The sequence below is a fragment of the Suncus etruscus genome, chromosome 6 (assembly GCF_024139225.1).
Source record: "Suncus etruscus isolate mSunEtr1 chromosome 6, mSunEtr1.pri.cur, whole genome shotgun sequence".
NCBI lineage: Eukaryota > Metazoa > Chordata > Mammalia > Eulipotyphla > Soricidae > Suncus > Suncus etruscus.
The window spans coordinates 18,837,726-18,854,406 of NC_064853.1; the positions used below are offsets into that span (position 1 = coordinate 18,837,726).

Below are 16,681 nucleotides of genomic sequence, written 5' to 3' on the forward strand. Positions count from 1 at the left end.
AATAAAGTAAACAAAAAATTAATAAATAAAATAAAAGAAATTGGGTCAGTGTGTTGGCGTGGGAAGGTTTCCCAGTTTCTAGGCATTTTGTCAGTGATGGGGTTGGGTCTTGCTAAATGAAGGTCTCAGGGTTAGATAATGGCTGGAGCAGTTTAGGATACACATAGGTTTCTCGTCTCAAGTACTAACAATGTGTTGTTAATGAGTCCTGCCTATGTAAGTGGCTACCCTATGTAGTATTGTCCACTGTATTTTATGTATCAAAGTTTCTTTCCTAAAGAGAAACTAACAGTGTGATTTTAATTTGACATAGATTGAATTGATGAGGAGGAGGAAGAAGAGGAAAAAGAAAGGGGACAAGGAAAGAAGTAGGGAGAACAGAGAATCTGCAACTTAGCAGATCTTCTGGAAACATAATGAAAGATTCCATCCTAGGCTTCGTCCTAGGATAGGTGCAAAAATCAAGACCACAAACTACAGAAGACTGATTAAAACAACAGTGAAGAAACAGAACTTCTAGAACTGTAAAGAAAGACTCCATCCTAGGCTCCATCTTAGGACCTGTGCAAATACCAAGATCTCTAGCTACAGAAGCTTGATTTTATCATCCACAATGAAGTGGAAAGTTTCCAGACACCACTAAAGGACCTAGGGGAGAGTAAAAGAACATGTATGGAGCCTGTAGTTATTCCTATGACAGTATACTTCAAGGGCAAAGAAACCCTGTATCTCTTAGGTCAAGGGAATTCCCTTTCTAATTTTCCCAATATTTACTGTTCCTATGCAAAAAAAAAAAAGAAGCACAAATTATTTTTTTGTTTTGTTATTTTTGTTGTTTCCTTTATTTCATTTTTTGGGGGGGAGGTTGTGCTTTGTTTTTATTTTGGGACCATGGTTATTGTGTGGTTGGTGTCTTTATTTCTGTGGTGTCTTTATTTCTTAGGGTTTTTTGTTCGATTTTTTTTGTATTGTTGTTATGTTTTTCTTCCTTTTTCCCTTTCTTCTCTTCAATTGATATTTATAGCCTCTAGAAGTACTCATCCCGTTTTTTTGTTTGTTTGATTTTTGCCCCATTTAATTTTTTTCTTCCCTTCAAACAGAACCACATAACTTGAACCATCTTGTTCCGCCTCACAAATTGATGGGATAATAAAATGAGGGTACCAAGACCAAATAGTCGTATGAACATTGAGTAGAAATAAAAAATGATCAGACTTACACACTGAATCCAAAGTCAATGACAACAGAATCGATGCCCAATCTACAACAAGCTAGACACAGAGGGGACCACTTATACTAGCAGCCTTGGGCACAAAAGAGGGGAATATGGCATGCATACTGGGAACAGGGGTGGAGGGAGGACACCATTGGTGGTGGGAATGGCCCTGATTCAATGCCCCTATGTACCTAAAATATTACTGTGAAATATTTGTAATCCACTTTGGTCAAAATAAAAATTATTATAAAAAGTGTCTACATTTTGTTTAATAATCATCTCTACCTTTTTCCAGCTTCTGAGATTTCTATGCTTTATTTTCCTTCCTACATTGGTCTCCTTTTACATTATATGTTTGCTTACTCAGTTACAAGTTTAAGATCAGGTTTGGCCTGTGTGACTGCATTTCTAGAGTCTGGAATATTCCTCTGGACAGAGCACAGTCTCAATAAATGTTTTTTAAACTGGTCTAAACTGGTCACTTGGAATTAGTCTGTTCCTGTAACTAAACTATAAGAATGGCTCCTGAAATATCCAGGCCTGTCTGATCTGCCTATGTAACACTCAGCATCCATTTCCTAGAATGAAAGTAGGTCACATCTGGGACACATGAATGGTTTTAAGAAAAGTTCTGTCTTAAACACAAATACTGTAAATGAATAGCAAATATAGTAAAATTTACCATGTCTCTCCTTTCCCAAAACTGTCAAGGACTTAAACTTCATTTCATCATTAATTTTGGCCTTTGTTCTTGCGCTTCATTAAAGTCATAGCAGCATACTGTTTTGTATGTGCTAAAAAAAAAAAAAATAGCAGGATGAAAGGGAAAGAGAAGAAGCAAAAACTAAAATCAAAATATTTTACTTGGTGATTCTTTTCTTTATGAATTATTTCTGTTATAGTTAATCAATTAATTAATTTTTTATTACTACTAGGGGGCATGCTGTTCTAGAGCAGTTATGTATTGAGATCTGAGGTTAACAACCATCTGGTCTTGGTCATTCAATTTAAGAGCCTGAGGACTCACTGTTGTTGAATCACTCTGGTGACTAGGGCCATCCTGGGAATATTTAAAGGCCTCCAGGGCGACACTCAGTATGCCAAGATATAAGTGATGCCACAATAGAACAAGGTATCTATCTACCTTAACCCCTATACTATCTCTCTGCTGTGATTATTGCAGGCAAGTTCCATCTGTTTGGTTCTGAAAACAACTCATGCATGAATAATTTCAGGCACCTCTGATCCCTTGAGTTGAAAGAGGAAAAATAAATATTAGGCCTCTCCTAACCACTAACAGAAGAAGCTAGTACTATCTGACTCCTATGAATCCTAGGAACAACAAAACATACCACTTGTTCAACACCTTTCATTGTGCCTGTCCTAACTGTAAATTATAGTTTGTAGTTATTTTCACTATTATTATAGTGAAACCATTGGTTGAAACTACTGGTTTGAATCATCCTTAATGTGGATTCTATTTTTTCTTTCTTTTTCATATGTGAAATGGAGGCCACATATGTACTCTCAAATCTCATTATTTGAAAATTGTAAATCAGTCCAAAACCACTTAGGTGACTGAAAATACTTGTCATTTATTCTGGCCATATAAAATATATTCAATTGGCTCCACCCTATACCTATGTAAAAGTTATTTGCTCTTTTGTGGTGTACCCCAAGACCCACCCATATCTGGGAGGAGTTTTGGGAACCGGATAATAGGTGTAACTACCTGCAAGACCTCCCATTTCTGGGAGGGGTCTGGAAAAGGATAGATAAACCTCTGAGCCAGGGGATTCGGCCCTTTTTGCCGTTTCTCTCTTGGCCCGGCTTGGCTTCCTGGCTTTTGGATCTTTGGGCCGCATGGAGCCCAAAGGGAAGATGGCTAACAGGAGATAAGATGCAGGGCTAGCAAAATATAGCTGAATGCTTAAAAGGTTGACATAGGCCACACACCTGTGGTGGCTAGGGCATAAATAAAGATGATTCTTCCTGAAGGCTGCGTGTGAGTGAGTGATTTCACCTGGGCCTGGAACTCGCCGGCTGCATGGAGGTTGCAGAGCCATGTGGGCTGGATGGCATCATCCACCTTCCAGCCTCATCGTTAATTATTTGATTCTACAAATGGCGCTCCGAACTTTGACCTGAATCCTGAACCCAAGAAATCAGCAAAAATGGTGAGATTTCTGCTCTTCTGTTTGATTTTCGCTCTGTTCACATGCAGTCAGCCCAAAGTGTATGGCCACGTGGAGCCATGTTCAAAGATGGCCGCAACCCCTTCTAGGGGCAAAAGGGCAACTGAAAGGAGGGAGATGAAAGCTTGCATCACCTCCAGCCCAGGCCAAGGCCCAGAACTAAAACTTTGTTACAAAAACCAAAAACCTCGGCCTCTACAAAAACTTATTAAAAGCTTAAATTGGAAACGGAGGAGAAAAAAGACTGTATTAAAAATGGACTGATTTTCTGAAAATGACCTTTGGCTTAAATTTGGATTTCGACTTTGGAAATTTCGAACTGAACTTTTAGTTTAAATCACTTGGAACTCTGAACATCCAAAGTGCTCCCAGAGGGGAAAAAAGGCAGCGGTGAAGCCCCTGCGGCAAAAAGCTCCAAGCGGCAAGCTCCAAGCAGCTCGGCTCGGCTGGGATCTCGGCTGGAATCGGCTTGGCTGGGCTCAGCTTTGCCCGGAAAAGCGAAAAACCTGAAATCCTCGCTCCAGATCACAAACCGGCAGCGGAGCCTGGAACTACGGAAGAAAGCCACGTGGTAAGATCAGCGTGGGACAAAACATCTGAACTTTAAAAGTTTAAAGAAGCCACGTGGTGAGATCAACGTGGAACAAATTAATCATCTGAACTATGGTTTTAGGTGTAGAAAATTAGTGGGTAGTAATATTTTACTCATAGTTGGTGATGGGATAAGTTTTACTTAGTTAGTAGTTAAAAAATAAAAATATAAGGAAGGTAATACAGCTTAGCCCATTTAAACATCTAATTTCTAACCGCCTGCATCTTTGTCTTAAGTCATTTTCTTTATAATTTAAATGTGTTTTGTTGTCTTTCATAGTTAATAATTTCAATTGCAAAATATTTTACTGTGTATTTTAATGTACTTAGCCTGTTTTTAAAATGTATGTTATGCATGTATGCTAAAGTACTTGTGTATAGGAAAAATATAGGAACAGTGAAGTTCCCCCAATATAGTTTAAAAGTATAGGAACATGTAAGTTCCGAAATAGTGCTTGGTAAAAAAGCATTAATAGAATTTTAGGTTACAGGTGTAAAGTATATTTTGCAAATGATATGTTTTTGAAAAGGGCTGGTATATTAATTTTCACTTTATTACGTTGGCGCATGAAAATATTTAAAAAAGGGGGAAATGTGGTGTACCCCAAGACCCACCCATATCTGGGAGGAGTTTTGGGAACCGGATAATAGGTGTAACTACCTGCAAGACCTCCCATTTCTGGGAGGGGTCTGGAAAAGGATAGATAAACCTCTGAGCCAGGGGATTCGGCCCTTTTTGCCGTTTCTCTCTTGGCCCGGCTTGGCTTCCTGGCTTTTGGATCTTTGGGCCGCATGGAGCCCAAAGGGAAGATGGCTAACAGGAGATAAGATGCAGGGCTAGCAAAATATAGCTGAATGCTTAAAAGGTTGACATAGGCCACACACCTGTGGTGGCTAGGGCATAAATAAAGATGATTCTTCCTGAAGGCTGCGTGTGAGTGAGTGATTTCACCTGGGCCTGGAACTCGCCGGCTGCATGGAGGTTGCAGAGCCATGTGGGCTGGATGGCATCATCCACCTTCCAGCCTCATCGTTAATTATTTGATTCTACACTCTTTGACCTATCATTTCTCTTTGCATTTTATTAAAATCCACAGCAACATTGGACATCTTCATAAAACCTACTTGTGTTGTTCAGTCAGGCTAATCTAATGGAGTCTTTTTTTCTGTTAATATTCTACTAATGGGGAGGACCCTCTGATGGGAAAGTCTGAATACTGTGTTTTACTTTGTTATGTAATTTCTCTTTTATGCTTTCTCCTACTCCATTCTTTTTTTGGGGGGTGGGGGCACACCCAGTGATGCTCAGGGGTTACTCCTGGCTATGTGCTCAGAAATCACTCCTGACTTTAGGGGACTACATGAGATGCAGGGGATCGAACCAAGGTCATCCTGGGTTAGCTGCGTGCAAGGCAACACCCTACCTGTGTGTTATTGCATGACCTCTCCTACTCCATTCTTAAGAGTAATTAGCATTGATTGAGTATCTTGATAAAAAGTACTTTGTTTGTTGCTTGCCTTGTAAAAGGCATTCAGAAATGGAACTCTTTCTGCTGTTTCTTCCATTGTGCTATAAATCTGTTAAGACCTTTTTAGACATGTTCCTACTGAGTTCTGGTGAGAATTGATGAGGGAAAAGTGTGAAGGGATGAGGAACCTTAATGATCCTGAAACAGAAGAAAGAGAGACATCAAGATATAGTTGCTGCTATGAAGTCTTGAGGTAGCAAGAAAGCAGCTGACTTACAGCTTCCTGGGAGCAAGTACTATGGAGTACTATGGAGTAGTAGCTAACAACTAAAAGGAACAACTTCCTTTAAACTCTCTATCTGGGTAATAGAGAGAGGTCACTTCTTGCTGGCAGAGCCAAAAAAAGATGCCAAAGGATCTAGTAAAACTTTCTAAAGTCGCCTTCTAGGGCATGGAACAAAGCAACAAAGTAAGGTGAAATGTGCTAGAAAGCAAAGAAAAAACAAGAACAGACTCAATTCCAAATTTAACTTAAAGGTCTTTCACACAGAGGAAATCAAGATTAAATGCTTTGCTGAAAGTCATATGGGTACTAAATAGCAGACCTGGGTTTTATGTCCATGTATATTTAGCTCCACTTATCTCTATCTTAACTTATCTTAAATGACCCCCTTTATATTTTTGACAATGTGAGTCCTGTAAGTGATGTGATTTCCTTTTATCATTTGTCTATAAGGAATTCCTAGCAAATGTTTAGCCTTCTTGGCTAAGTGTGCAGGAGTTTATGGTTTAAATTTCTTGGCAATCTTATTTTTCTATTTGATGTAATTTTTCCCCTTTTTTTCATCCAAGTTCTTTTTAAGAAATAAAGGGTAAACAAATGAAGTAATCACAACCTATCATTGGACTTTAGATTTCTTAAGACTGAGCTATGACTCCTTGTATATGGACTGCTAATTCCTCCCTTCTGCCTTCAAATGTATATAGCCATAATCTTTGCTTTCGGGTTGGTTTTGCCTCAGTAATCTTGTTCAACAAAATGCTGGGAGCACTTTGTTGATTCGTATTGGAAGGAAAGGTGAAACCTATTGCTAGGCTTAATGTAATATGAGCAGTAAGTTAACTGATGATACTACAAAACACCACTTTCAGATGGAAATGTCATTTAGAGAGAATGGCTTCCCTATTAATAACAGACATCCTGAGAGACTTTTACTGTATTCGATGAGCATCATTAAAGTCTGTTTCCCATACTTTAAGCACTTTAGTAAAAGGCAAGATAGGCACAATGAAAATGTATACCCTCTCCAAATAATTAATTTTTTCCTCTACAGACACCAATTTGTGGCTTTTTGCCAGACATCTCAATGATTATGTTAAAAAAAATTGCTCTGCTATTTGTTTTTATTATCCTAGGTAAAGACCTATTTGGCTTTATTAATAGAATTAGCTCTGCAAAAAGCTAGAAGGGTCACAATTTCACTAACACTTTGAAGCAGACTATAATACCATTCAGAAGAGAATGGAATTGATTTAAGCAATTCAAGACTTGGATTACACTCAAGACCATTTAGTGAATATTCCCATAGCCTTTTATAGGAAGCTTTATCCATGATATAATGGCTTGATAATAACTATCAAAATATTACTGATCATAGTTTTTGACATACTTATCTTTCTATGTGAACATAAATATATAATCAGACTCACTGATTGGCATCATTGATGTTATTTAGCTAAATTATTTCCCTTTTTCTCTATTCTGTCCAATTTGAGTACATTGGTCTTGTAGTCCTTGAGCATATGAAATTATTGTTCTTTTACTTGAGCTGAAATTTCACTGTGTTTGCTTCCTTCTCCAAGTCAAGTTAATGAGATTTTAACATTGACAACAGATGTGGCTATTTTTACTTCACAAATATTCTATTGTTGGATCTGACTGAGACTACATATTTGTAATCATGGTGTTTAAATATGTTATTTTTTTAAAAAAAAGAGGATAACCAAATGCTTACAGAAAATATTTTTAGAAAGGTGTGGTATCACTAATGAGGTGTAGAACAAAAAGAGCTTCAGAAAATAAAAGAATCAAAATTGGGGCCGGTGAGGTGGAGCTAGAGGTAAGGTGTCTGCCTTGCAAGCGCTAGCCAAGGAAGGACCGCGGTTCGATCCCCCGGCATCCCATATGGTCCCCCCAAGCCAGGGGCAATTTCTGAGCGCTTAGCCAGGAGTAACCCCTGAGCATCAAATGGGTGTGGCCCAGAAAAGCCAAAAAAAGAAAAAGAAAATCAAAATTAAGATGTTTAACATGCTGGTTTTTTTCAATGTAAAATCCTCCTCGATGTCTGTTTTAACTTTTTCATGACTCCTTCAAATAGTTCATAATTGAACAGTAAACATTTTGATGTTTATTTTACATTAAACAATTATTTTCTTGTACATTATATACTCATATTTTCATATCACCCTATATGTTAGTGATCAATCAATGATATAGTGTTCTGGTATTCAGAATTAGATAAATTCTAGACTGGTTAGCTGATCCAAGGATGCCATACTTATAGACGATCAACATTTGCTGCATATTATGTAGTATCTATTGCTTGCTTTCATGTGTACAACACAAAAACATCTTAAGAAATAATATAATAAAAAATAAATAAAAAACATAATCACTAGGCACCACAAGTAACTTATATTTAAAGCATACTTCTACCTATATCTTATCAAGGACTTATCAAGTACTACTTGTTTTGCCTAGAAGAGTCTTATGAACTTTCTTAATTATTTATTGTCAACTCTATACCTCCAAGAGGACCATCTACCTGCTGAGGTCCCTGTCACTCACACAGTGCTATATGCATGATAAAGGCTCCATCAATCTTTGGTAATTGATTGTTGAACGCCACACATTATCTTCTTTTCTCTTATTGTCTCTGTAAAATTAGAGCTCCCTGCTGTTCCGTTGTAATTTTGGCTTACATTTATCTTGCTCTTGCAGTCCTTACTGCCATTTCTGCCTTTGCTATTGATAAAGAATGGTGATGCTTCTAGGTATTGGTTCCATGAACTCATACATGCAACACATGTACTCTACCAGTGAGTGACACCAACCCCTGAGCATTTCTGCTTTTCACTCTGAAATAAATTTCAGAAAAACAGATAATATAGAAGGTCTATTTCTGTCTGACAATTTGCATTGGAACATTGTCTAGATTTATTGTCAAAGGAAAAAATGGAAAAAATTAAGCCTGAGACAATACTGGGAAGTAAATATACGCCTGATGGAATTCATCAGTTTAACGTATTTTTAGAAGTAGTAGAATCATAAATTATATTCAATTTATATGTCCAATAGTTTAACTACATTAACCTCTTACATTCAATTGCAACATTTATGATAAAGCCTGAATATTTTTCCAAGATGAACAAAACATAGATTTAAAAATTTAGAAAGATCCAAATTTGTACTCACTTCGACAGCACATATACTAAAATTGGAATAATACAGAGAAGATTAGCATGGCCCCTGCGCAAGGATGACACGCAAATTCGTGAACCATTCCATATTTAAAAAAAAAGGATTCAAACTCATTATAATACTCTAATGTTATTACAGAGGACCCATAAAAGGATGCCAGGGGTTGTACCCAAGTTGGCTGCATATAAGTAAAGCTCCCTATTTACTGTATCTCTCTGATTCAAAAGTACTTTTTTAATTTACATTGATAAAATTACATTTTAATGTATGAAACTTTGTTATTATTTTTATCATGACATTTTGCCAAACAACTGTGCATTTATGGCATGATCACTAGGCCTGGCATGTGGTGAATATTAATACGATGTTCAGAACATCTTATTAAAATGAATATATATATTATGACTGATACCTATTAGGAACTTAATGGGATACAAAGTGAACAATCTTCCAGACATAATTACATTTGAACTTCATACTCAGGAAGATAGGTAGAAGAATGATGACTAACTTAAATTTTTTAATGAAAAAAAAAAAAGAACAATCTGGAGGAAGAATAAATTTTTTAAGTTCACACATATCTAGTATGTGTTTTAGTTGCCATTTAAGCCCAAGCACTGATCTTTAAGTGCCAGTGCAATTCTCATTTGATTTTCAAACATATGTGCAAGAATAGTGTGAAGATTAAGAATTCCTTAACCTAATACTCTCAATAGATATATATTTTTAATGTATTTATTTAGGCACCATGGTTACAAATCATATAGTTAGGTTTTATATGTAGTTGGGTTTCACTCATAAAATGTATACTCCCCCTTCACCAGTGCAATCTTCCCATCATCAGTGATCTCCATCTCCCTCCTTCCTCATCCCTGCATGTCTTTGAGAAAGGTATTCTATTTCTCTCACTCACTATAATTGATAGGTGTTTGTGTAGTTATTTCTCTAACTGTACTCACTGTTCTTTGTGGTAAGCTTTCTATCATAAGCTGGTCCTTCTAAACTTCACCTCTATTGTCTCTGGGTATTATTACCATACTGTCTTTCATTTTTCTTAAATCCCACAGATGAGTAAGACTATTCTCTGCCTCTCTCCCTTTGACTCATTTCACTCAGCATAATAGATTCCATGTTCACCCATGTATAGAAAAATTTTATTTTTTTCTACAGCTGCATAGTATTCCATTGTGTGTATGTACCAGTTTCTTTAGCCACTCATCTGTTGTCAGGAATCTGGGTTGGAACATAGGCATGCAGAGAGCATTTTTTGTATTGTGTTTTTGTGTTCCTAGGATATATCCATAGGAGTGGTATTGCTGGATTAGATGGGAGCTCAGTTTCCAATTTTTTGAGGAACCTTCATATTGTTTTCCATATAGGCTGAACTAGAGGGTATTCCTACTAGCAGTGAATGAAAGTTCCATTCCCTCCACATCCCTTCCAGCACTGATTGTTCTTTTTCTTTGTGATGTGTTTCAGTCTCTGTGGTGTGAGATGGTACTTCATTGTTGTTTTGATTTGCATCTCCCTGATGATTATTGATATGGAGCATTTTTTTTCATATGCCCTTTGGCCATTTGTATTTCTTCTTTGAGGAAGTGTCTGTTCAGTTATTCTCCCCATTTTTTGATGGGGTTAGATTTTTTTCCTTGTTAAGTTCTCTCAGTACTTTATATATCTTAGATGTGAACCCCTTACCTGATGGGTATTGTGTGAATAGTTTCTCCTATTCTGTGGGTGGGTGGCCTTTCTATCCTATTTTTTTAATACTCTCAATATATTTATAAAATAGCGAACTGGAGCTAGTTTCATTTATTTTTTAAATTAGAGACTCATTAAACTAAACTGAGGCATCATTAAAAATGAGTTTAGAACTAGACCACAATTAAATACTTTGTTTTAGGTCCAAAATCAGTGAACAAAACAACCATGTAGAACAAGGTTGTTTTGTGTGTGGAACAAATCAACCATGTTGTTAGTAAACTGTCAGCATCTCTTATCCTGAAGGAGTGAATAATTATCAGGAGAAGAAAGAAAAAAATAAATGGTAATTAAGCAACAGTTGTAATACTGTTCCTCTGGGGATAATTATTTCTTTTTATTATTTTCAAATAGTACTACTACTCTACAGATGCTACAGATCCTCTTACTTTCATTTTGATAGTTATATATGATTCATGTACTGAAAAAAATGTATGCTTTTAATAAAAACGTATTTTTCTAATGGTTATCTTTAGACTAGTAGATTTTATGTGAGATGTTATAAACATTTTAAGCAACCATCACCTCATTATCTAACAAAACAGAGCATTGTGAATTCACTTGGCCTAACAATCAATAAACATCTAGTAATTCTGTAGTCGTTAGAATTGTTCAGAGAAACAGAACAGCCCCAGACGTTTCTTGTTCCTAGAATCCTCAGACTCAATCTGATAATGGGGCTACAAAGAAAATTTCTGCATTGAGTGATAAGATGACCTTCTTGCATAGTCTTATATCTTTTAAAATGAACAGAGCATGTTCACTTTAAATATATCTTTAATTTTGTTTGCAATAAAATGAGTTCTAAAACAATAAGCAATACTAGCATTCACTAAATGCAACCAACCAGTTAAGAAGAGAAATCTCTGATCATAATTCACATCTTAGGAAAGTACTATCGACTGTTTATAAAACAGTCAAGAGCTTCTTAGCAACTGAGGAGATGAGGTAACCATTAATCTCAATACTGAGTAGAGCCTGGAGTTCTGTGAGGCATTAAGTATAACTCTATCCACTTGAGTGGAATAACAAATAATGTAAATAAGAACTGGCTTCACAGAAAAAATATATACATATTGCACACGGAAGTGCATTTTACAGATATGGCCTTGATGAAATACCCAGATTCCAAAGGTAAGACTACATTGTGGGCCAGAGGGATATAGTCAAGTATAAACCTCGTTGGGGATGAAAGGCTACATAGGAAAGAATTGGTCAGGACTGTTGTGGAAATTGTGTAGGTATTCCTAATTCACAAAGCCGTCCATTTCTATGTGTGATAGTATGCATCTTCCTGTCTATTAAACACCCTTCAATTGCAACTCATCTCATGTTTTTCAAAATCTGAAATTGCCACCAAGGCCTTCTAGGCCCTACTTGGTCTCATTCTGCTTATTGATTATAATGAACAGATTATATATTCTCGTGGAATCTCTATTGCTATAATAATCTCTATGATCTTGCTATAAGAGCAAGCAGTGAACCTCTTCCCATAATTTCCATGCATTGCTTCTTACTCAGTGCTCCATTATTTATTGCCCTTCTGACTGAAATGTTCTCTTTTAGCCCTCTCACCTGGCTAATTCTTTTTCATTGGACAAACTTGGCCAAAGGATTCTTGCAACATAGAAGATCTTGACCTCCACCTAATCTCTCTTCTAGAAAGAAAAAAAAACTATAATTTTTTGGCAAAGCATGTAACAGTTTTTTCTTAAATATTATAACCAATTTGCGCTTTTATTTGCCTAGTTGTTTTAGGTGTATGTACATGTGACAGTATCTCACCAGAGTGAGAACTAGACAATTCAACTCTCAGATTCAGCTTATTATATCCAAGTTTTTAATATCAATCTCCAATAAAAGGAATCCATGCAGCTTGGAGAAGTGGCTAATTTTAGGACTGGGACAAAGAAGAAAGATGAGACAAATCTGGAGCATCTCTAGTGTGGTCAGTGGTGATAGTAACAGATATCAAAGAAGAGCTTTAAACATAGTGTAGTAAAAATTATGCTGTAACCAACCCCAAAGAGTTTCTATGCTCAAAGCTGGAACAATCGAACAAATCATCATCATCATCATCATCATCATCATCATCATCATCATCATCGTCATCAGTAGTAGCAGCATTAGAATAATTATTACAATACTGTCTAAAAGACAAAACATTGATATATCTACACTGTTAAAAATTACTGAACACACAATTGTCAAAGCAATGAATACTTCAGAAGAATGCCAAATAATAATGTTCCTTGTTACTCCATAGTGGAGGTAGAAATCATCACACTTTCCAAAGACTGTGGACTAGAATTCATTACTCAATCTAATGAATAGAATATAAAGGCTAAAAAATAGTAACCTTATTTCATGGTTATATACATAACATCTATCTCAGCTAAATGGCTGAGATTAAAAGTTATTTTTAAAACACACATCCTTATAAGAAGTGATGAGAAGGTGTTTACTTTTATTCATCCAAAAACTCTATTTCTACTCTGAGAAAACACAAGAAAAACACACATTATGGAGCTCCCTATAAAATATTTGACCCATAATTTTCATATGTGTCAAGGCAATATAAAAAAAAACAAGGAAGTTTGAGAAACTGTCTTGTGTTGGAGAAAAGAAATCTGTTTCTAATCTGTTACTTATTACAATGTGGTAAAGTGTATGAGTTCCTTGAACAATAAAGGAAAAATAGTAAAAAAAAAAACAAAACTGTTGTAGACTATTAAAATTTGTAATTGAATTAACAAAATTGAACTTAGGTTAATCGTTTAGTAGTGATAACTATGTTATGGTGTGTACCTTGTTAATATTAGGGGAACAAAAACAAGAAGTACACCCGGCCCCCCTCTCCCCCTTTCCTCCGGATCTCCAGGTGGGTTTCTGGGAGGAGCTGATGGGGCACCCTGGGTTTTTCCCCACTCCCAGGCCGGGTCTGGGGACCGGCCTAGGTTGGGCTTAAATCCCTGTCCTTCAGGCTTGGGAGGGTCTCTCTCTCCCTTCCTGGAGCAGGATTTTTAGCAGCACGGGCGGGCAGCTGGCAGACCTCCGCATGTGCCAGCGGCCTTTTGGCCTGGCCTAGGGTAGGGGGGGCCCGGACCTGGGTCACCCGGCCCCCCTCTCCCCCTTTCCTCCGGATCTCCAGGTGGGTTTCTTGGAGGAGCTGATGGGGCACCCTGGGTTTTTCCCCACTCCCAGGCCGGGTCTGGGGACCGGCCTAGGTTGGGCTTAAATCCCTGTCCTTCAGGCTTGGGAGGGTCTCTCTCTCCCTTCCTGGAGCAGGATTTTTAGCAGCACGGGCGGGCAGCTGGCAGACCTCCGCATGTGCCAGCGGCCTTTTGGCCTGGCCTAGGGTAGGGGGGGCCCGGACCTGGGTCACCCGGCCCCCCTCTCCCCCTTTCCTGTGGATCTCCAGGTGGGTTTCTGGGAGGAGCTGATGGGGCACCCTGGGTTTTTCCCCACCCCAGGCCGGGTCTGGGGACCGGCCTAGGTTGGGCTTAAATCCCTGTCCTTCAGGCTTGGGAGGGTCTCTCTCTCCCTTCCTGGAGCAGGATTTTTAGCAGCACGGGCGGGCAGCTGGCAGACCTCCGCATGTGCCAGCGGCCTTTTGGCCTGGCCTAGGGTAGGGGGTCCCGGACCTGGGTCACCCGGCCCCCCTCTCCCCCTTTCCTCCGGATCTCCAGGTGGGTTTCTGGGAGGAGCTGATGGGGCACCCTGGGTTTTTCCCCACTCCCAGGCCGGGTCTGGGGACCGGCCTAGGTTGGGCTTAAATCCCTGTCCTTCAGGCTTGGGAGGGTCTCTCTCTCCCTTCCTGGAGCAGGATTTTTAGCAGCACGGGCGGGCAGCTGGCAGACCTCCGCATGTGCCAGCGGCCTTTTGGCCTGGCCTAGGGTAGGGGGTCCCGGACCTGGGTCACCCGGCCCCCCTCTCCCCCTTTCCTCCGGATCTCCAGGTGGGTTTCTGGGAGGAGCTGATGGGGCACCCTGGGTTTTTCCCCACTCCCAGGCCGGGTCTGGGGACCGGCCTAGGTTGGGCTTAAATCCCTGTCCTTCAGGCTTGGGAGGGTCTCTCTCTCCCTTCCTGGAGCAGGATTTTTAGCAGCACGGGCGGGCAGCTGGCAGACCTCCGCATGTGCCAGCGGCCTTTTGGCCTGGCCTAGGGTAGGGGGTCCCGGACCTGGGTCACCCGGCCCCCCTCTCCCCCTTTCCTCCGGATCTCCAGGTGGGTTTCTGGGAGGAGCTGATGGGGCACCCTGGGTTTTTCCCCACTCCCAGGCCGGGTCTGGGGACCGGCCTAGGTTGGGCTTAAATCCCTGTCCTTCAGGCTTGGGAGGGTCTCTCTCTCCCTTCCTGGAGCAGGATTTTTAGCAGCACGGGCGGGCAGCTGGCAGACCTCCGCATGTGCCAGCGGCCTTTTGGCCTGGCCTAGGGTAGGGGGTCCCGGACCTGGGTCACCCGGCCCCCCTCTCCCCCTTTCCTCCGGATCTCCAGGTGGGTTTCTGGGAGGAGCTGATGGGGCACCCTGGGTTTTTCCCCACTCCCAGGCCGGGTCTGGGGACCGGCCTAGGTTGGGCTTAAATCCCTGTCCTTCAGGCTTGGGAGGGTCTCTCTCTCCCTTCCTGGAGCAGGATTTTTAGCAGCACGGGCGGGCAGCTGGCAGACCTCCGCATGTGCCAGCGGCCTTTTGGCCTGGCCTAGGGTAGGGGGTCCCGGACCTGGGTCACCCGGCCCCCCTCTCCCCCTTTCCTCCGGATCTCCAGGTGGGTTTCTGGGAGGAGCTGATGGGGCACCCTGGGTTTTTTTCCCCACTCCCAGGCCGGGTCTGGGGACCGGCCTAGGTTGGGCTTAAATCCCTGTCCTTCAGGCTTGGGAGGGTCTCTCTCTCCCTTCCTGGAGCAGGATTTTTAGCAGCACGGGCGGGCAGCTGGCAGACCTCCGCATGTGCCAGCGGCCTTTTGGCCTGGCCTAGGGTAGGGGGTCCCGGACCTGGGTCACCCGGCCCCCCTCTCCCCCTTTCCTCCGGATCTCCAGGTGGGTTTCTGGGAGGAGCTGATGGGGCACCCTGGGTTTTTCCCCACTCCCAGGCCGGGTCTGGGGACCGGCCTAGGTTGGGCTTAAATCCCTGTCCTTCAGGCTTGGGAGGGTCTCTCTCTCCCTTCCTGGAGCAGGATTTTTAGCAGCACGGGCGGGCAGCTGGCAGACCTCCGCATGTGCCAGCGGCCTTTTGGCCTGGCCTAGGGTAGGGGGTCCCGGACCTGGGTCACCCGGCCCCCCTCTCCCCCTTTCCTCCGGATCTCCAGGTGGGTTTCTGGGAGGAGCTGATGGGGCACCCTGGGTTTTTCCCCACTCCCAGGCCGGGTCTGGGGACCGGCCTAGGTTGGGCTTAAATCCCTGTCCTTCAGGCTTGGGAGGGTCTCTCTCTCCCTTCCTGGAGCAGGATTTTTAGCAGCACGGGCGGGCAGCTGGCAGACCTCCGCATGTGCCAGCGGCCTTTTGGCCTGGCCTAGGGTAGGGGGGGCCCGGACCTGGGCCTGACCTGCTCCAGGTTTGGCTTATAGGGTGGCGTTTGATCTGGGTGGTGGCAGATAATTGCTCAGCTATACTCAGGCTGTCACTGGCAATTTCATACCAGTCTACATTTTGAAACCGCGCGGGGGCTAGCGCCCCCGCGCGAACTTATGCTCCTCCCAACCACCAGTACCCGTGATTTACACTTCTTACCTTCAGTAACAAACAGTTTTAATCTCTGTCCAAAGACATACAGTAGATCTTACAAATCTCAGAACTATTTAGAAGGACATAAATCGAACACATATTGAACACAGATATATTTTGAATATTTTATGATTATTTTCTTTAACTGCTGTAACTCTCTATATATTCTTCTACCATCATTTTTCTATCCACTTTTCATCTTGTCTTTTCTTTGTAAGCTGTATAGTAAGGATTGTTGGTGGAACTGT

At 41.0% G+C, this 16,681-nt stretch overlaps 1 non-coding gene across 1 annotated transcript; it reads left to right on the top strand.

The window, feature by feature from the left end:
- The first annotated feature begins 8,938 nt into the window (after positions 1-8,938).
- Positions 8,939-9,045, top strand: LOC126013000 (U6 spliceosomal RNA). Its single transcript, XR_007497338.1, has one exon. It is a non-coding gene; the product is annotated as a U6 spliceosomal RNA (small nuclear RNA).
- Positions 9,046-16,681: the final 7,636 nt, after the last annotated feature.